Source organism: Nothobranchius furzeri, chromosome 15, assembly GCF_043380555.1.
Source record: "Nothobranchius furzeri strain GRZ-AD chromosome 15, NfurGRZ-RIMD1, whole genome shotgun sequence".
Classification (NCBI taxonomy): domain Eukaryota; kingdom Metazoa; phylum Chordata; class Actinopteri; order Cyprinodontiformes; family Nothobranchiidae; genus Nothobranchius; species Nothobranchius furzeri.
Genome location: NC_091755.1, coordinates 54,781,735 through 54,804,168, shown reverse-complemented (window position 1 = coordinate 54,804,168; position 22,434 = coordinate 54,781,735). Strand labels below are relative to the sequence as shown.

The following is a 22,434-nucleotide window of genomic DNA, read 5'->3' as shown; positions in this document are numbered from 1 at the left end:
GCTTTCTCATCAGTCGGGAGAGAAAGCTGGAGACTGGCCATCTCTTAGCAAATCTCTAGCTCAGAAAGATTTCGACTCGCTGTCAAAACCTTAAAGCTTTTTGCACCTGCGAACAACAAGATAGTCTTCCTGCAGAACAAAGCTGATTTTGCAAAACTCCTTCAGTTATTTTAAGACTCGTGATTTCCAAACTTTCCATCCATCTGTCGTGACCTGAGACACATCTCTAGGACTGAAAGGAAGGCACCTTGGTACTCTACATCCCTCCGGTGCCAGCGGTCATCTGACCACTCTGACTTTCGAATCCACCAAGAGGGTGCTTCTACGGTAATGTAGACACACAGATAGCGTATGTATGCAGTTTGATAAATAACAGCTTATAGCTTATCTGCAAACCAGATTATTTTATCCAGAATGCACCTCTCTGAAGATACGGAGATTGTGATTCATCACCTCATAGTCACATATAGTTTTCAGACACCCATCTTTTAGTTCCATCCACTCACAGGATAATAGTTTAAACCATTTGTCAAGTCTTAATTGTTTGTCAAATAAATTCTTATTTGTTTGCAAACACTGACTGGTTCTTGAATCATAAACAAAGTGTGAACGATCCCTTAATAATTAAAAGAATCCTAGAACCTTCTAATTAATCATCCTAAGACCAAGCAAGGTGATATTCTATAATTAATAGAGTATTACAGCTATTGGTCACAAGTAATGAGAATAGAAGTAAATAGCTTTTAAAGCAATTTATTTAGCCCACATTACTCTATTTTCCATTACAAAAGACTGGACACACACACACACACACACACACACAAATATTTCTTTAGTCAGCAAGACATGGTGAAGTTCGAACTGAAAGCAATGAACAATGAAAGCAATAATAAGAAGAAGAAAATATCATTTCTATAGCGCCTCTCAAGATAAAAATCATGAGGCGCTTCACAAAAACAAAAAATGTAAAAATATAAAAACAAATTTAGAAAATGGTTAAAAATATATTTAAAAAGAACAAAAAAATAGACAATCGTGATTAAAAAAATATTAAGAAAGAGAGAGAGTGAATAGGAAAGAGGGAAATCAGTGGATCCTGTGGAAGGTGGAATAGGTGGGGAGAGCAGAATAGAGAGTGGTGAAGAAGGTCATACAAAAGCCACTTTGAACAAGTGAGTTTTCAGATGCAGCCTTTGACACTGTTGACCATCACCTGCTACTGGAGAGGCTGAGAGACTGGGTAGGCCTATCAGGAACTGCTCTGGAGTGGTTCTCCTCTTATCTGTCTTGAGCGCTGCTTTTCTTTGGCTGTTTCAGTGTTTCGGTCCTCCACCACCTCCCACACACATGATGTCCCACAAGGTTCTGTGCTGGGGCCTCTACTCTTCCTCCTCTATCTGCTTCCTCTTCAGCACATTCTGAGCTCTTTTAAAGGAATCTCCTACCATCTTTATGCAGATGACATCCAACTGTACATCTCCTCTAAGCCTCATGAGATGTCTAAGCTGCAGCTGTTACACACCTGCTTAGACTCTTAAAACCTGGATGGCTGGGAACTTTCTATAGCTGAATGAAAATAAGAATGAGTTCCTCATCTGTGCCCCAGACAAGCTGGTTCCCAAAGTCAGAGACTCTCTTGGTCAGCTTTCATCTCACATTATTCAGACAACCCTTGAATTCTGTCAGCCAAGATGAAGTTACTGAAGTCAAACATGCCTCTGTACAAACGGGGTAGTACAAACTGTACCTTAGAGTACTAACAGCTTCATTACAAACTGTACTTTGGAGAACTAACAGCTTCATGTCCTTTTCTCTGATTTCAACAGCATCGAGTCATCAGTCACATGTCAGCAGCCTAATAAACTGTTGATCCAGCTGATGCAGGCTGACATAATATCACACACAGAACCAGAAAGAAAACAAAGCATGACTGATACTCCTGTTTGAATGTGGCCATCTTTGTCCAGCAGCTACAGAATGCTTTACAATTCTAGGATCTCAGCAGCTTCAGAGAGCTGTTTAACTGGGCATCAAAGTGACACCGTCACACTGTGATCAGACAGCTTTACTGTCAGTGTTAAATGGAGCACCGGCTCTTTAATGCATCACAAAGCAGTGCTGCAGCCCGGATGTAAGAAGCATCGCAGCATCAGCCAATGATAATCACGGCAACTACTGGGAACGGTTTTTACACTAACCAGCTATGCGTTTCCTTTGAGGGAATGCAATAAAGTCTGTCATGACGTCTAGCTGGCTTATACACAGGTGAAATTAAAAGGAGCAGGCCGGATCTCTTTGGGGTTGCTGCTTTACATGTTTTTGTGTTAACTTGTGATAGTACTGTGTTGTAAGGTTTAAACACCTGGAACAGTATTCCATCACTTCTACTTCTTATTTGGTATAGGAAGAAAATCAATGGGCTGGCTGCAGCAGTTGTGACAGCCAGAACTTTTCTTGTTTCAATTTATTCACAACGTGTTTTGACCCAGTCTTAATTCTAAGGATGCACCGATATGAAAAGTGGGCCGATATCAATATCCAATATTTATTTTTTTACGTATAAAAGCTTGTCCAGAACTCAGCTGTGAGATTTCTGACAGACACTAGACACGGGAACACATCACTCCGGTGCTGGAACACTTACACTGGCTCATGGTGTAGTACAGAGCCAACTTTAATATCCTTTAAAGCAGTGGTTCCCAACCTTTTTCCCAAGGGACCCCGTTTTTTACCAGTAAAATTGTTGACGACCCCCTCCCATTCTCTCTTCCAGTACAAACATTATTAAGAAATGATAAAATTGTTCAAGCACATTTTAATATGCTTTGATTCAATAGATAACAGTAATAGTAGGCTCCAGTACAGAACAAAGTCATTAACTAAACCAAACAGTGCATAATGTGCTTGACAGTTTGTATTACTTTTCTGAACACATTGTTTCTTGTAAACACTGATAAAACAATCATTCCTTTCAATAAACGTTTGACACATAAAAAATACACTGAGCAAAATGTTCTTAAATGTGTATATTACTGTTTACTGTATACTAGATTATTTACTGTAAACGCTGTGATTAATCAACCAGTCCTATCTTCAATGAACTTTTGACACTTGAAAATAAAACAGTGAGCTGAGCAAAATGTTCTTAAAAGTGTGTTACTTTTTCTGTACTAATTATTTCCTGTCTTAATATCAGTAAACTTTTCACTCATGAAAAAAAATGTGAGCAAAATGTAGGCTATAAACAAGTAATAAATGAAGTTTTAACCCTTAAAGTGGAGAGGTCCTGGCGACCCACTGAGAGGCTTTGGCGCCCCCTTGTGGGGGTCGGGACCCCCAGGTTAGGAACCACTGCTTTAAAGAAAAGGGTTGAGAAAACTTCAGCCAGTTTCTTCCTCCCTGGAATGTCATAATCGTATACGAATGTTGGATAATTTCTCTATTTCTTTAATTAAATGGAGACATGATTTAGACATGATTTAATTAAAGAAATAGAGAAATGATCCAACATGAATAACCACAAAATGTAAAGTTTATCACTATCATGGTTATGAAAATGTGTCTAAACCTTTCTTACAATTGTTGCACAAACATTAAAAACCTGCAGTAGGATTTCAGGAGATGTCTAAATGATAAATAATTATATCCATTGTTGAGCTCAAAATACTTAAAGTTCAGCATTTTTTGTATAATAAATGAACAAAAACATGAATTAAGTTTGTTGTGTTCTTAAGAAATGTGCAGATTGCATGTCAGTGTAATGACCTTTAAACATGATGCTTGTTATGTTTTAATGAAGCAAGTGTGTGTGTGTGCAGGTTGGGTTTATAAGAGGAAGTGCCTCAGTTTGGTGAATTTAATGGGTAATGAAGACGGTATCAATAGATTTGTTTTTACAAATAGCTTCATATTTTCACAGTTAAGTAAATGAGGAGTTGTGGCGCTGAGCAGCAAGTTACAAGTAGAGCTGCTTAAAAACACCTTCATTCAGAAGCTGCAGCAGGCTTAAAGGCTAGATGACACAGCTTTATCTGTAACGTCGTGAGCAGATGCCAAGGACTAGTTAGGTCTGCGTTTCTCTCACAACATCAACATTTCCCCCTTAGTTTCTGCAAAGAATTACACTTTGATAGAGTCTAAAACACAGGCCTCACAAGACTCTGGATAATTAAAAACCTCCAGTGTTCTCTCAACACCACCTTCTTACGTCTGCTGGGAGAGTCAACAGCAAAGTCACTCATCTGAAGGTAAACTAGTAATTAAACAGCAATACTTAAAATGGAAATGCACAAACTGCTATGAAGCTCTCGAGACTTGTTTTAAAACATCTGATGCCTGGCTCCTTTGTGATTTGGCTGTGGCTTATTTAGCTGCTGAATCTCTCTTTCTCCAAACTGAGGGTATTTAAAGAGGTGGCTAACTCCAAACTGAGGGTATTTAAAGAGGTGGCTAACTCCAAACTGAGGGTATTTAAAGAGGTGGCTAACTCCAAACTGAGGGTATTTAAAGAGGTGGCTAACTAACTGGTAAAGCGTTAAGTTTTAGTGGAGCCTTTAGTCCTCATTGGTCCCGAGTAGGGCTGGGCAATAAATCAAAAATGTATCGTTATCGAAATTTCTGACTCTTATCGTGATCATTTTTCTCATGTCAATAAATTTGATTATAATAAAAAAAGATAAGATGTGTGTAGGTTGGCAGTGTTCATGTCCCTTTAAGAAGCTGCACCAACTTGGATCATGTAAAAATGGGCTTGTTCAAGATGAGCCAGTTCTGCGCAGATTCGATCACCGGTGATCGGCGCACAGTGCATGGCACTTAGATTTGTGTCCAACTTAACACCGACTCGCTCTGATGTCATGCATACGTAGGCAACGATAACCTCGTGAGATCAAGGCGGCCGCAGATTTTGGAGCAAGGCGCTGCAGTTGCTCTCCTCCTGCTGCAAAACCTAGGGGATGACGGGAAACGCCTGGCTCTCACCTGATCTAAAATCTAATTGGTTCACATTTTGATCCAAACATCCGATGGTAGAATGCAAAATGCTAGTTGGTCACATCCATCCATCTATTGTCTGAACCCGCTTGCAGGGGGACTGGTGCCTATCTCCAGCGGCAATCAGGCGGGGTACACCCTGGACAGAGTGCCAGTCCATCGCAGTAGTTGGTCACATGTAGGGCTGCACGATATTAGGAAAACCTGCGATATTCGATAACAGTGCTTAATATTGCGATATCGATATTACTCACGATAAATGAACAAATACTAAAGTATGCAGTGTTGATGTCATCTGGCGTGTGACGTCTGCTCTGGGTTCAAAGCAAAAAAAAAAAACTAATGCATGAATTCCATTACAACATAACATTTTTATTGCAAAAATATGCAGCTGCACCTGCTACTGTATTAGCAGCAAAACAACAAACTGCATGCCTGCAGTTTCTCAGTGACTTTAAAACATCTCCTCCACCATAAAACTTTTCCTGATGCTCCAAATACAGAAAAACATCCCTTACCAGGGTTTTTAGAATAAATAAAAAAATCAGAAAATAAGTTTAAATGTTAAATAATAGTTAACATCACTTAAATGCAACAGCAAATTCTCTCATTGCTACTGAGCATTTTCTCCACTTATGTGGTTATGATATAAGGCTGTTGCTGTAATTGGGAAGTGAACTGTGCTGGGCCAAACTAGGAGAATATTAAGATTTTCTGAGGGAAAGAGAAAAACTATTGTCTACCTTTCAGAAGAGGAACTGGCAAAAAAAAAATACATGGAAAAATATGTGAAAATGTTTGTTTTTAACCCTGAATTGAACAAGTTTACCTAGATCTTAAAAAGCAGCTCAGATGATGAAACTGCAACTATGATTCTGATAACAAGCTAACAAATTGAACTAGCTCCTCTTAAGATAACCGGCTAGCAGAGCTTTTGACTGACAGTTTATGTGCAGCAGCAAATCAACTATCCTGATTAACAAGACTATAAAAGCTCATAAATGAAAAATCACTTTGATGTGTGGGGGAACTTTTCCAGGCTCTCTTTAGCAGGGTGGGACTGGGAGGAGAGTGCTGTAGCCTTTTAGCTGGAAGCTAACCGGAGCCACCACCCGGTGGAACACTAGCGGCATGGAGGTAGGTGGGTTGCTTCACCGGCACGTGTCGGAGTCAGCCCGGTTATTATCAGCTGCTTAACGACACCGAGCGGACCCGCGTTCATGTTTGAAAGCAGCGCTGATTCCAGAAACATCAGCACAAAGTGCGTTCGTTGCTCTGAGCCAGCAAGATGAACAAGGGAACGGCGCCGCTAACTCAGTTCGGGTGTTGCTTTCCATCCCAAGGGTCTACGTAGGGGGCGGGCGTATTACGTGAACGGACCCATCTGATTGGCCGCATATCAGAAGGGCTACATTTGATTGGTCAAATAATACTTCCGCGTAAAAAACAGAGCTGGTTTACAAAAAGGTGATGTATGACACGGATGGAAATGTTTGAACCAAACATTTATCGCCGTTTTTGACGTGCTTTGCGATGGGCCTATCGCACGTCCTGTTATCGCGATGACGATAATTTTTCGATATATTGTGCAGCCCTAGTCACATGTATTCTGTAAATCATGTGATGATGACAACTATATAGGCCACAAAGAGAAATGTGCTTTGTGTTATTTTGTCACGTTTCCTATAAGCACACTAAAGCTACAGCTGATAACCTTTACTTATTATTACAGTCATGTCTCCATATGCATTATATTATATCCACAAGCATGTGAGGATGTGTTTCGGTTGCTAACAGGCACCAGAATTAAAATAAAAAATTAAACAAGTATGAACTCTAACGTGATATCTTCATCCGTCGTCACCTGCAAGCTACACATGTAGGGAAATCTGTTCGGCTTAAACCCCACTTTCAGCCACTCTCCCTGCTCTCGTCTGTTTTCCCGGGGAGGCGCTGCTCAACTCCAACAAGCCCACTGTGACTCAACGCGATTCACGTGACAGCCCCATCTAGTGGACAACTTTTGTTTCTGCGCATACCTGTTGTTATCGTCCATTTATCGTTATTGAGGTGAAATCCTCAATATATCGTGATATTGATTTTAGGCCAGATCGCCCAGCCCTAATGCCGACATCCACCCAGAGGGTGATGGGGAGAATAATCTCCCAACAGTTAGGAATTACACAATATACAGTTGCTGAGTTCATTTAGCCTCCAGGCTGGGAAGCTTATTCTCTAACCTGAACTGTAAACACACGCGCGCGCGCGCGCACACACGCGCGCACACACGTTCTGTTAGTCAACATCTGGGCTCTCAGGTGTTGGACATCTGGAACACTAAAGGCGACGTTACCCAGCTAACAAAAATTTGTTGTAAGAACGTTATGGGAATGTTTATTTTGAATGTTGTAAAAACGTAGAAATGTCCAGTTTTTTTAATGTTACTGGAACGGTGTGTTAACGTTACAAAAACATTGCTGGAATGTTTGCTTAAAGTTGTTTGAATGTTATTTTACGGTTAGCATGACGTTAACAGAACATTATGGGAATGTTTACTTTGAAAGTTTTAAAAACGTAGAAATGTCCAGTTTTTTTAACGTTACTGGAACGGTGTGTAAACGTTACAAAAACATTGCTGGAATGTTTGCTTAAAGTTGTTTGAATGTTATTTTACGGTTAGCATGACATTAACAGAACGTTATGGGAATGTTTACTTTGAATGTTGTAAAAACGTAGAAATGTCCAGTTTTTTTAATGTTACTGGAACGGTGTGTTAACGTTACAAAAACATTGCTGGAATGTTTGCTTAAAGTTGTTTGAATGTTATTTTACGGTTAGCATGACATTAACGGAACGTTTACTTTGAATGTTGTAAAAACGTAGAAATGTCCAGTTTTTTTAACGTTACTGGAATGGTGTGTTAACGTTACAAAAACATTGCTAGAATGTTTGCTTAAAGTTGTTTGAATGTTATTTTACGGTTAGCATGACGTTAACAGAACGTTATGGGAATGTTTACTTTGAATGTTTTAAAAACGTAGAAATGTCCAGTTTTTTTAACGTTACTGGAATGGTGTGTTAACGTTACAAAAACATTGCTGGAATGTTTGCTTAAAGTTGTTTGAATGTTATTTTACGGTTAGCATGACGTTAACAGAACGTTATGGGAATGTTTACTTTGAATGTTGTAAAAACGTAAAAATGTCCAGTTTTTTTAATGTTACTGGAATGGTGTGTTAACGTTACAAAAACATTGCTGGAATGTTTGCTTAAAGTTGTTTGGATGTTATTTTACGGTTAGCATGATGTTAACAGAACGTTATGGGAATGTTTACTTTGAATGTTGTAAAAACGTAGAAATGTCCAGTTTTTTTAACGTTACTGGAATGGTGTGTTAACGATACAAAAACATTGCTGGAATGTTTGCTTAAAGTTGTTTGAACGTTATTTTACGGTTAGCGTGATGTTAACAGAACATTAGCATAACAGTACTGGAACGGTTACTGAAACGTTATTTGATTATTAGCATAACGTTCCCGGAATATTTTCATAACATGGCTGCAATACTGCTACAATGTTACCGGAACATTTTGTTAATGTTTGGAACAACATTGTTGCAACATTAGCAAAACATTGCTAAAACGTTAGCCTGACATTACCAGAACGTTATCTAAAGGCTAGAAAAATGTTTCTGCAACGTTATGTTAAGGTTAGCAAAACATTGCTGGAATATTAGCATAATGTTTCTGGAATGTTATCTTAAGGTTAGCATAACATTGCTGGAACATTGGCATAATGTTTCTGGAATGTTAGGGTTAGGGTTAGCAAAACATTGCTGGAACATCAGCATAATGTATCTGGAACGTTATCTTAAGGTTAGCAAAACATTGCTGGAACATCAGCATAATGTTTCTGGAACATTATCTTAAGGTTAGCAAAACATTGCTGGAACATCGGCATAATGTATCTGGAACGTTATCTTAAGGTTAGCAAAACATTGCTGGAACATCGGCATAATGTATCTGGAACGTTATCTTAAGGTTAGCAAAACATTGCTGGAACATCGGCATAATGTATCTGGAACATTATCTTAAGGTTAGCAAAACAACGCTGGAACATCAGTATTGTCACGATCTGGGGATGTTTAGGACCCAAATATGCTGAAACCCAGGATGACACGAGGCTGGGGAAGATGTAAAGTGAAATCCTTTATTTTAGGAGTAACCAAAAAACAAAAGTAATCCAAAAGGCTGGGAGCCAACAGTCCAAAAATCCAGATAGAGATCTGGAGATCCAAAAATACAAGAGGCACGAGAAGACTAGATCCAAGCACTAGAGGCACGAGAAGAACTTGACAGAATTACAACAAACAACAATGGACCGACAAGACACAGAGACAAGACAGGGCTTAAATACACTGGGGCATAATGGGAGGCAGATGAGCTGCAGGTGTGTGGAGTGTGGGGCGAGGACCAGGTGAAAGCAATGACTAATCAGGGAAGAAACTAACATGACCTAAGAGTGAACCTAAAAACACAAAAGCAACCATATAACTAAAATTCTAAAGGGAAGGAGAACTACAAAAACCGGTGGGACAAAACATATTAAAGAGACTAATAAAAATGAAAAGCTGAAACTATAAACACTGCAGAGGGACGACTGGCTGCAGAGGGGTGACTGGAGAAGACTAAAGGAACACAGGAGACACATAAATGAGATGCAGACAAAGGACATATGAGGGCGATATGAAACACAAAAGGAGAACCTGGAGTGGGAATTGGAGGGGATGGGGAACAAAGGGACACAGAACATGACAAGTATAATGTATTTGGAACGTTATCTTAAGGTTAGCAAAACAACGCTTGAACATCAGCATAATGATTCTGGAACGTTATCTTAAGGTTAGCAAAAACAATAATGGAACAGAAGATTAATGTTTCTGAAATGTTATCTTAAGGTTAATATTACTTTGCAGTAACATTAGTATAACATTGCAAAAACTTTAGTTTCTGAAACCCTTACGAAAAAGAAGTATACTTTAAGTATCTAATTTCAAGTATACTTAAGTGCACATAAGTTTATTTGCATACTTGTTCTTAAAGTTTACTTAGAATTATACTCCTTGGGTCTAAATTGGGCCACTAAAAGTATACTTGAAGTATACTACAAGTATACTTCAAAGTAATAATTTAAGTTTATTTGTAGTGTACTTCTGATATAATTGAGTACACTTTTCTCTTTGAAAGTATACTTAAAGTAACATCACAAGTGTACTTGGAGTGTACTTCTGATATAATTAAGTATACTTTTGTCCTTGAAAGTATACTTAAAGTAACAATATAAGTTTACTTTTCATACAATTGAGTATACTTTTCTTCTTGAATGTATACTTAAAACATACTTTAAGTAATAATATAAGTTTACTTATAGAGTACTTCAGATATAATTGAGTATACTTTTCTCCTTGAAAGTATACTTAAAAGTAACAGCATAAGTTTACTTCTAATAAAATTGAGTACTTTTGCCCTTGAAAGTATACTTAAAAATAAACTTTAACATTATACGTTTACTTGCAGTGTACTTTTGAAATAATTGAGTATACTTTTCTCTTTGAATGTATACTTAAAATTATACTTAAAGTAATAATATATGTTTACTTGTAGTGTACTTCTTATATAATTGAGTATACTTACAGTTTTGAAAGTACACTTTACAGTAAACTTGACGTAATATTCTTTTAGTAAATTTTAGTATCTCTATTTTCTCTATAAACACATACTGCAAGTAACATTTAACATCTGCTATTTGCTTACTACCAATACATTTAATTTCCACTATTTACTGATACTTCGTCTTTATGCAGAGAAAAAAGTTATTAATAAAGTAGCTAAGTAATTTTGTTTAAATGTATTAAACAGAGAGAATTAGAACAGAACAAAAACAGACCTGTTTACCAGGATTAATCAAAGATGAGAACGCAAACTGTTCTGAACATGTTTAACACATTAATTCTGTCCATTTTGAAAGACTTTTTAAAAAATGCCTTTAAAAAAATCAGTCCATTTTATGGATCCACTTGCTTGGTTGTTGATGCCTTTTTGAAGTTTTCATTGTTGCATTTCTTTCGTATTATTTTTCTTACATCTTGAACGCGCAGAGAGGGAAACTTCAACTGAGCATGCCCTGTGAACACACAAAGCAAATAAATGAACACTTGAACTGTTAGGTGAACTCTAACACAACAAAATCTTTACAGTTCATACACTGTAAACCCGAATAAGTAGGAAGAACTCAAAAAATGTAAGGCAATCAGTTGCCTCATATTTTCTGAGTTTATAAACTCAGATATTTGAGTATATCAGAACATAAATAAACTTAAATATTTGGAGTTTATATTAAATAAATTTTCAAATTATAATCAAATTAAAGTTACCGATTAAGCCAACTCAAACAGAAAATAAAACAAAATTTGAAAGAAACAATTACAAACGAACACTTTTGAAAACTGGACAACAGCAGTGTGTAGTCTTTCTTTGAGTAGGTGGTTTAAAGCAGTGGTTCCCAAACTTATTTAGCCGCGCACCCCCTTCTATGTCCCGACCATGTCGACGCACCCCCCCCCCCCCCCCCACATCGGGGCATGGCTCTATATATCCATACATATATATATGTATGTATATATATATCAGATGTCAAGCTAAACAGACAGGGTTAAAAAAATTCCCCATCACTTTCATTTTTTAAATAGTAATTAATAAACATTCAATACCATTACAATTTCCTTTGATTTCATTTTAAATAAATATTTAGAGTGCCCAGGTAGCACATAAAGAATGCAATTTAACGGTTTTCTTAAAATAGGAACGTTTAACCTGTGCGGCCAGAGCGCTCTCCTTCCTTCTGCTCTGCGTAAATCTGAACTGATCACCTACTTGTGCGTATTAATCACATGTCTATAGGGGACAAGATATAGCCATGATGTTCACTTTTGCCTCAGACCGACTTATTGCTGTTTTATGGTGTGGCTGAATCTGCGATCCGCTGCCACGCGGACTGGAATAACAAATGCTGCAGTAACAGGCGTTGTGGTCAGGTTCGGAGTCACTGGCTGGAACGGACCCGACTCATCCCAGAAGCTAAGATCCTAATTTGACCTTGAATGAAAAATAACCTCTTAAAAGTTTTTATCACGGTGGAGGCAGCGTTCATTTCTGCCTTCAGTCTGATGGCGCGCCGGAGTTAAAGCAGCGTGCGTGCTTATTGCATCTGTGTGTGTGTGTGTGTGTGTGTGCGCGCGCGTGCGGCACAGCCGCTCAAGTCACCGCGTCTCGCGCTATTTAAACCAATGTTGTAAAATGACTTCTGCCCAGCCCAGATGTGCTCACTTGTGCACCCGTGAGCCGTGGTTCAGCCGGAACGCGTCTGACCTCTGACAGACGCACTCTGAACTTCAGATCTTCAGCGCGCTGTTAATAGCCTGAATGGGAATCATTTCTTGTTATTTTGTTACATCCACAATGTTCTGTGTGTGAGGTTTACAACGTCAGAACACCTGCATGAGACAGGTGTTAATTACAATCTGCCAGAATGACTCACCACCTTCAGATTCCTCCAACACCGTTAAAAATGATCAAATACGGAACATATCGGCGTGCGCAGGCCAGAGTGCTGAAGCTCGGCGCATTGTTATTATGAAGCTAGGGCACATGTGGAGGACACGCGCGCAAACATATACTTGTTTTCAATTACATTTATTGGGCCCACTTACTTTTTCTTTGGCCCGCCCACAAATGAGTTTCTACGCTAATGGTGACATATGACAGACTTCTCTGAGCTCCGCAGCCATTACACTTTTCACCTCGCGCATCCCCTAGCGGCAGCTCGCGCACCCCCTGGGGGTGCGCGCACAGGGTATCTGCAGGTTTAAGGGAGCCAAATTTAAGACTTTTTAAGACCTTTTTTAAGGCCACTTAGACCAAATTTAAGCTATTTTTATAATTAAATTTAAGCTTTATTTTCCAGCTATTGCCTGGAACCGGTGCTAACCGCGTTGCGAACATGGCATTAGCCACCCAGTTACCATCGAACTTGCACTTCCCCATGGCGCAAGCTCCCACTAGTTTAACCAGCTAATGTGCTCATCTAAAAATAGCCCCCTTTCACAAGCAACTGAATGTGTACGGTTCCACTTACGCCAATATCACACACAAAAAATGCTGAAGACTAACTAGGAATTCATGAAAATTTCATAGAAATAAAATAATCTTGTTTATTGGGTCTAAACAGGTTTAAGACCTTTGGAAACTGTATTTAAGGATTATTTGTCATTTTTAAGGATTTTTAAGGCCTTAAATTTGGAAAAGCTAATTTAAGACATTTTAAGACTTTTTAAGGACCCGCGGTTACCCTGGCGCACCACACTTTGGGAATCCCTGGTTTAAAGCAACATCAGGATGCACATCAATTCAACATTAACAAAATATGAATTACACTAACCACTATCAAGTAAGTCAGTGAGTACTTTATGCCATTTGGCATAAAACCAGTTGAGTATTGAATCAGATTAGCCTATTAGCATTAGATGCTAATGGGCTAATCCGATTCAATTATTCATGCTAAACTAAAGACACAAATGGAATTGCCAGACTCAGAACGGCTGGACGAACAGAGAAAAGGTAAAACTCAACTGTTCCTCCCACTGTCTTTATGGGTGACACCGCGAGGAAAGTTGACCATTGAGCAGGGTTGATGGTTTATCCCTTGAGGTCCACGTGACAGGGGTGAGGTGGTGCTCACTCCTCACCTCTGCCATATGGACCCAAGGGATGAACCATCAACCCTGCTCAATGGTCAACTTTCCTCGCGGGGGTCCTACCCATTAGGACAGTGGGAGGGTTAACTCAATGAGAAGTGGAAAATGAACATATTTGCCCAAATGGTGGTGTGTTACTTTAACATCAACAATTAAAGAGCAGACAAATAGTAAATTACATTGTGGATGTGGACAATGCTCTAACAGAGTGAGCCATCTGAATCCACCACTCTTTCACATTTTGAGTTACACATGTAACATCAGGTCATTTTTGACTCTGCAGCTTGGGTGATAGTTTAGACTCATCAAGACCAAGTAAGATTTTCTGCATGGACTCAAATGTGTTGGTCAGTCCCTTCGGATAATCTAAATGTAGGCATAGATGAGGCCGAACATTACCAGGACATGGTCGGGACATAGAAGGGGGTGCGCGGTTAAATAAGTTTGGGAACCACTGCTCTAGGATAACAGATTCTCACTGGGTCGTACGTAACTGGACTCTCGGCATCATCGGTGATTGTTGTCAGGAGGACAACTGCTGCATCCGAGGTCCGGCTCATTGGTATCATCCTTACAAAAATGAAAGGGAGATCATACACTAATCACATCTGAACTGAAACTCTGACTGTGGACATTTTTATTTCAGTAGATTTTCATGTAAATAACAATAAATGCAGTCTGATAGACTCCTGTTTAGGGCTGGGCAACATGTCAAAGATTTATCGTTATCCAAGTTCTTGTCTCTCATCCAGATAATTTTTCCCATGTCAATAAATTTGATAATAAAAAAATGAAAAGATGTGTAAGTTGGCCACATTTATGTCCCTTTAAGAAGCTGTAGCACCTTGAGTCATGTAAAATTTTAGTCAATGTAATACATGAGACAGCCCCATCTAGTGGACAAATATTGTTGCTACGTATTCCTGTAGTTATCGCCTACTTATCGTTATCGAGGTGAGATCTTCAATATAAGTTGATATTGATTTTAGGCCATATCGCCCAGCCCTACTCCCGTTCATTCTGTTGCTTTGTGCTCTCATTTATGAATAAAGTGAGATGGCTTCCGTGTGTGCCAGCGTTATGCTAATGAAAGCTGCTTGAATTCTTTGCAGTGATTGTTGATTTTTCTCAGTGCCTTCAAGCCTGCCACACACGAGTGCCATCTGCTGAGCAAACAGCGTCGAATGACCGCTTGCTCAGCAGATACCTCGCCATGTGCGCCTGATTTTCACTGAGTTTTCTGCCTCATGAGACGCTGAGGTGAATATCTGACCAGTTAAGATATTTTCCGCCTCACAGGGGTAAAAACTTGCCGTGTGCGCATTACCGAGCTGCTGGTTGAGCTGAAATATTCTAGTGGCCAACCAAAGCACGTTCTCCGCTCACATGACCCCAAGATGGCAGCCCCCTGTCTGCATGTCAGAAAAGAAACAAAACAGACAAGAGCTGGAAACAGAGGAAATGCCTATCCTTTTTTTGTTGACGAAACGTCGCTGCCACCGGCATTTCAAGGTTAGGAAAATATGGGTACAGTAGCTGGAAAGATGGACCAGGCAAGGAGTTTATGCCAATTTACTCCAAGACACACCTGGAAGACCCAGAATCCTTCCGAAAGGGTAATGGAAACAGTGGGCCCATCGATCCGCAAGGTACCGTTTTGTTTATTTTTCAGACACGCAGACAGGGTAAGGGGCTGCATCTGAATACATCTTGGGGTCATGTGAGTGGAAAACGTGCTTTGGTTGGCCACTAGAATATTTCAGCTCAACCAGCAGCTCAGTAGTGCGCACACAGCGAGTTTTTACCCCTGTGAGGCGGAAAATATCTAACTGGTCAGATATTCACCTCAACGTCTCGTGAGGCAGAAAACTCAGTGAAAATCAGGCGCACACAGCGAGCAATCTGCTGAGCAAACAGTCATTCGAGGCCGTTTGCTCAGCTGATTGCTCTCGTGTGTGGCAGGCTTAAACATCTTGCCAAAGGTTTGTAGTTGAAACAATGGCACATTTTCCAAAATGTTCATGTGCGTTGTCCTTGTGTTGTCCTTATGCATAAATAAATAGAATGAATTGTTCAAATTTACAATACTGGGACTTACCACACATGTCCTCAAAAATCCAGAGGATTCCTCACGTAGATAGACAGGAAGGGCATGGAGAACAGTGGTACGCCTTGTGTGGACATCATGTAATTCCTAAGAAGATTAAGAGTGTAAATACTGTCAAGTTTACTAATGAAACTTAATGCCAAACTGCTCTGACCAATTTTCCAAGACAGTATTATCTGCATCTAAATCCAATGATAAACTGCTGAATTCAAAAGTTAATTTGAAGTGTTTAACATTACATAATACGGAGGGGTATTAGGGCCACTGAAGAAGAAAAAATTCTGAAAATAAATAAAATTAATAAAGTCAGAATTCTGACATTTATTTCAGTATTCAATTGTTTTCTTCAGTGGCCCTAATACTGCCTTATTGCCTAAGAGTATTAGAGTCACTGAAGAAGAAAAAAAGAATTGAGAAAAAGATTCAGATATTTTCAAAATTCTGGGATTTAAATCAGAATTCTGACTTTTTTCATAAACCTAAAACAAAACAAACAAAAAACTATTTAGGAATTTTTTGTTAAAAAAACCCAAATCAAAACAAACAAAAAAATAAAAGCCTGAATTTTAAGATTTAAGTCAGAATTCTGATCCCCCCTCATAATCTTCCCCAATTTCCTTTTTTTTTTTTTTTTTTGTTTTAGGTACCAGTCAGAACTCTGAGATTAAACTCAGATTTATGACTTATTTTCTCAGAATTCTATTTTTTTTCTTCAGTGGCTCCAATACTCATAGCATAAAGACATTGCCTGTAAATTGTATATTCACCTGTGCATCATGGGCTTTGACAATGTCAGCCAAAGCATTTGCAGTCTTTCCAGTTTTGGAAGCTTTCTGTATGAATAAGGCCATCAAATGAGGAGTGTGTTGATCTAGCTGCGCATAAAAGGTGTTAGGACGGTTCTGGTTTGTGATTCGTTGAAACTCTGCATACACCTGCATTAATGAAAGAACAGTACAATAAAAACAATTATTAATTTATGATGAATGAAATACAGCAACGCTACACGCAATGTGAAATAGCATGGTCAAAGATAAAACCAGATGAAAGAGCTGATCCACATTACCTCAGCTGGCATATGAAGAGCAGGCCAGAGGTCCATCAGCTCTTTCACAGGAGGGCAGGACATGACTCGTCTGTCGTCTCAAGGCAAATGTTGTCTGCATCATCCGGCTAATAACACATATGTTTCTCTCAGTCTTCTTTACTTCCTCAACAACAGCCTGCCTCATACAGCCCAGACTAGAGGGGTCTTCTCCTTGAGGAAAGTTAGGCAGGAAGTTCTGCACGCTTGGATGTTTGAATGGGAAGGTTCATTCTCTGGGTTTCTTTGGCTTCTTTTCCCAGCATTTATGGAGACCTCCTGACATCCAGCTCTTCTCTTCTTAGTCCTGTAATTTTCCTTTTTGAACTTGATGCTGTTTTTCCATCCATTCCAACCACTGTCAGATCCTGCTTCTTTTAAACATGATGTTTGCTCACAAGACCATTGCTATTTCTTTGTCACTAGGGTAAGCCTTGAACCTACTGTATATATGGTAGATGCCAGATTCTCTAAAATACCATGTTTTTGGTCTCTTGACAACTGAAGTCTTTCATTCTTTTCAAATTCAGTATTCCCATCTCTAAGTGTCAGCTCAATGTCAAATGGAAATTTGGGAATCTGAAAAGGACCTGGGGGCCATCTGCTTAGACGCTCTGGGGATGACACATCTGAAAAGGTATCAGTTGATGCAACAGAACGGGAATCCTGTGTAAGGGAAATATGAACACAGGATTTTTGTGGTAACTCCTCTATGTCAACAAGGCAAGTGAGCCTTCCATCAAAGTCTGGATCTTCGTATTTCAAATTGAAATCACAGTCAAGTTCCAGTTTTTCTTTTAAAATCTTAATCAGTTCATCAAAAGAGGCCGGACGGGAGTCAAGTTTTAATTTAATTACATTCGACAGCAAGTAGGATCATGTTTCGTGGGGCTTCAGCCGCCATCACTGTAATAAAGAAATGAAGAGATATTTAAGTTAAAAGCACCTTAATACAGAAAACATAGGGCTTTCATAAGTTTTTTGAATGTTAACAATCATGAATAACAACCTCTGTGCCAAAGCGACAGTTTTAAAAGACAAATCTGTATACATATATACATACATACATATATAGTCATGTTATTTAGAATGTGCCATCAAAAATACAGATTGTGAGAATTACTCACCAGTGTTCTTACTTCTGTCTCACTTGTATGAACCTCTTGGGGGTCAACAGCAGCATGCCATCAATCTTGTGTGCAGAGAGTGGGGTTGGATCATTGAAGTCTGACCGCAGATTCATAGACAGGCTTCCCGGTGTGGCCGACAGCTCATAGGAACGCAGATACTCTACATTTACACATCTACACCAGGAAGCATAATCAGTAGAGAAAAAAAACTTTGGAAATCACAAGGTAGATCTGTGTTAGTCAGCAAAATTTAGGCAGTCCTCCACTATATATGAAGCTATGTGAGGAGATTCAAGTGTAATTTGACTTATCCACACAAAGCTAAAACATAACATTTAAAGAAAAGAATCTGGAGCAACAGCGTACAGTAAGGACAAAATTACAACACAAAAATACTGTGAAATTAACAGAAACAGCGTTCTGCGGTTCAAGATATGTGCAACTGAGCACTAGTTAATTTGATGATAAAAACATTAACAAAATTTCGATGTATATGTGTGTATTAAATAAAACTTTTCACAAAAACTGACAAACTCCCGCGAGCGAACTGAACTTCCTGTTTTTTTTTTTTGTCCTCAGAACATCACGTTTTAAAAAAACTATGGAGGGGACAAAAATGGAGGGAAGGAGGGAACATAGCATCGAGATACAGCACCGCTTCGTCTCTTGCGGTCTCAATCCTCTTCTACGGTTAAAAAAGCAGGCTGCTTGCAAAGCTATGGCACAGGTGCTACGGGGAAAATAGTTTACAACACAGACTGATTTTTCATCGCTGAACAAGAGACCACTGCTCATTTACTTTTAATAAATGGACGTTTAAGTTTGACTTGGTGGTGCTGAGCTCCCGCTTTCATTTTTTTCTCAGAACGTCACGTTTAAAAAAAAATACAATGGAGGGGACAAAAATGGAGGGAATAAGTCTCTAGAAGTCTAATAAAAAAGTATCTAAAGTAATGCTAACCTTCAATAATGAGAAAGCGCTGCTCGTTTCATTTAATAAACGGACTTTAGTCGCACACAACGTTAATAACACAGCTAACTTACACGATGACTTAGCATATTAGCTTGCTACGTGGCCAACATTACTCACCATGTCCGTCTTAAAAACATTTAAGCAACTTTTATGGTGGCTACTTACATTTAGCTCAGTGGTGCAGAAGCAGCGACTGTCAAATGCAGAACAGAAGCGTGACCTCCGACGGTTAATGCACCTCCGACCCTGCTCTTCTTCTCCGTCTGCCCAGAAGCTTCGAGAGCCGACTGAGCAAATGCTACAAAATAAAAGCACTTCCTGTGCGTGTAATTTCACAATAATTCGTAATTTCGTGCTTAATATGTTATTTAGGACAGACAGACAGAGTACTTTCTTCATCCCTATGAAAATTATTTTTACAGAAGTCCAGTACCACTCAATACTCACACTTAATTGACTAGTTATTTGGAAATAAGGCAAAGATTCAAGCAAGGATAAACTTAATATGGAGGAAGTGATTATGTTAAACAGAAAGGACATGTCAAAAAAAGGACTGATTTCAAAATATATAAAGCTTTACAACAGGATTTGACTGTTAAGAATACAGATATTAAAGAAAAATGGGAACTGGAAGTGAACATAATGATGACAGATGAGGAATGGGAGGAAACACTTGAAGCAGGCCATAAACTAACTAATAGTCTGTCTTGGAGGGAATTTGAATGGAAGGTGAAGGCGCATACTTTAAAACTCCACTTATCATGTCACGAATGTGAGAATGCTGTTTGCAGATTACAGCTCAGCATTCAACACCATTGTTCCCTTTAAGCTGGACAGGAAACTGCAGGATCTAGGACTGAGCAGCTCCCTCTGCAGCTGGATCCTTAACTTTCTGTCTGACAGATGCCAGGTGGTCAGACTGGACGGCACCACCTCATCCCCCGTCACACTGAACACTGGTGCTCCGCAGGGGTGTGTGCTGAGCCCTCTCCTGTACTCACTCTACACCTACGACTGCACGGCCACGAGAAACTCCAACATCATTGTGAAGTATGCGGACGACACCACAGTGGTAGGTCTCATCACCAACGACGATGAGACGGCCTACAGGGAGGAGATCAGCGCCCTGACCCACTGGTGTCAGGACAACCGTCTCACCCTCAACGTCACAAAGACAAAGGAGTTGATAATGGACTTCCGGAGGAGCAGAGGAGTACACACCCCCATCACCATCAACGGCGACGCTGTGGAGAGGGTGAGCAGCTTCCGTTTCCTTGGAGTGCATCTGGCAGAGGATCTTACGTGGTCAGTGCACATGGAAAATACGGTGAAGAGTGCACAGCAGTGCCTCTTCTTTCTCAGGAGACTGAAAAGATTTGACATGAGCCGCCGCATCCTCAGGACCTTCTATCGCTGTGCCATTGAGAGCATCCTCACTGGATGCATCTCCACCTTGTATGGCAACAGCACCGCTTACAACCGCAAAGCTCTCCAGAGAGTAGTGCGGTGTGCAGAAAGGATTATTGGAGGTGAGCTTCCCTCCCTCCAGGACATCTACAGGAAGCGGTGCCTGAGGAAAGCGGGGAGGATCATCAAGGACTCAAGTCACCCCAGCCATAAACTGTTCAGACTACTTCCATCAGGAAGGAGGTTCTGCAGCATCCGGTCCAGAACCAGCAGACTGAGAGACAGCTTTTTCCATCAGGCCATCAGACTGCTGAACACGGCGCAGACACCTCACCCTCACTACTGAAACTCCAACATTACACACTCCATACTGTACATTAATGCCACTGTTTTGCACATACCAACCTCTGTATATTTTATATCTCTTATCTTATTGTTTACTTTATTCGTTTGTAAAACACGTATATACACACTATACACACACTCACACGCACACACGTAGAACAATATATTAAAAAAATAATAATAATATACTTGCATAAACATTTAGTAATGTATATACATTACAACTTATACATATTATTACTTAGATTAGCCATTTTTATATTTTACTTGTTTTTACATTACTGTATTTTTGCATAACTCTGTTGCTGTGAAGCACATGTACTGTACCAGTGTACCTGCACATGTGACGTGACAAAAAAAGTGATTTGATTTAAATAGTAACGTTTAAAATTTAAGGCGAGGCCTGGGGATGGACTGTCCGATCTCGGGGGCAGAAGTTGCTGAGGTAGTCAAACAACTACACAGCGGCGGAGCCCCGGGGGCGGATGAGGTTCGTCCTGGGTATCTCAAGGCTATGGATGTTGTAGGGCTGTCATGGTTGACACGTCTCTACAACATTGCGTGGTCATCGGGGGCAGTTCCTAGGGAGTGGCAGACCGGGGTGGTGGTCCCCATCTTTAAGAAGGGTGACCTGAGGGTGTGTTCCAACTATAGGGGGATCACACTCCTCAGCCTCCCTGGAAAAGTCTACTCCAAGGTACTGGAGAGGAGGGTCCGATCGATAGTTGAATCTCAGATAGAGGAGGAGCAATGTGGTTTTCGTCCTGGCCGTGGAACTGTGGACCAGCTCTATACCCTTGCAAGGGTGATGGAGGGGGCATGGGAGTTTGCCCAACCAATCCACATGTGCTTTGTGGATTTGGAGAAGGCTTATGACCGTGTCCCCAGGGGCACCCTGTGGGGAACGCTCCAGGAGTATGGGGTGGGTGGCTTTCTGTTAAGGGCCGTTCAGTCCCTTTACCAGAGGAGCGTGAGTTTGGTCCGCATAGCCGGTAGTAAGTCGGACCTGTTCCCAGTGAGGGTTGGACTCCGCCAGGGCTGCCCTTTGTCACCGGTTCTGTTCATCACTTTTATGGACAGAATTTCTAGACGCAGCCGTGGTGTGGAGTGTGTCGAGTTTGGTGGCAGGAGAATCTCGTCTCTGCTTTTTGCGGATGATGTGGTCCTCCTAGCTTCATCCAGCTCTGACCTTCAGCTCTTGCTGGGTAGGTTCGCGGCCGAGTGTGAAGCGGCTGGGATGAGGATCAGCACCTCCAAATCTGAGACCATGGTTCTCGACCGGGAAAGGGTGGCTTGCCAACTCCGGGTCGGGGGAGAGGTCCTACCTCAAGTGGAGGAGTTTAAGTATCTCGGGGTCTTGTTCACGAGTGAGGGTAGGAGGGATCGGGAGATCGACAGGCGGATTGGTTCGGCGTCTGCAGTGATGCGGACGCTGAGCCGATCTGTCGTGGGGAAGAGGGAGCTGAGCCAGAAAGCCAGGCTCTCGATTTACCGGTCGATCTACGTCCCAATCCTCACCTATGGTCATGAGCTTTGGGTAATGACCGAAAGAACAAGATCGCGGATACAAGCGGCCGAAATGAG

At 40.4% G+C, this 22,434-nt stretch overlaps 1 protein-coding gene and 1 long non-coding RNA gene across 2 annotated transcripts in view; both read right to left on the bottom strand.

Annotated features, from left to right (window-relative positions):
• cables2b (Cdk5 and Abl enzyme substrate 2b) overlaps window positions 1-22,434 on the bottom strand; it is a 58,669-nt gene that overhangs the window by 27,705 nt on the left and 8,530 nt on the right. The gene's annotated exons all lie outside the window — the stretch shown is intronic.
• Window positions 17,676-19,394, bottom strand: LOC139063342 (uncharacterized). Its single transcript, XR_011516719.1, has 3 exons — window positions 19,264-19,394; window positions 18,123-18,299; window positions 17,676-17,901 (listed from the first exon to the last, which is right to left on the bottom strand). It is a non-coding gene; the product is annotated as an uncharacterized lncRNA (long non-coding RNA).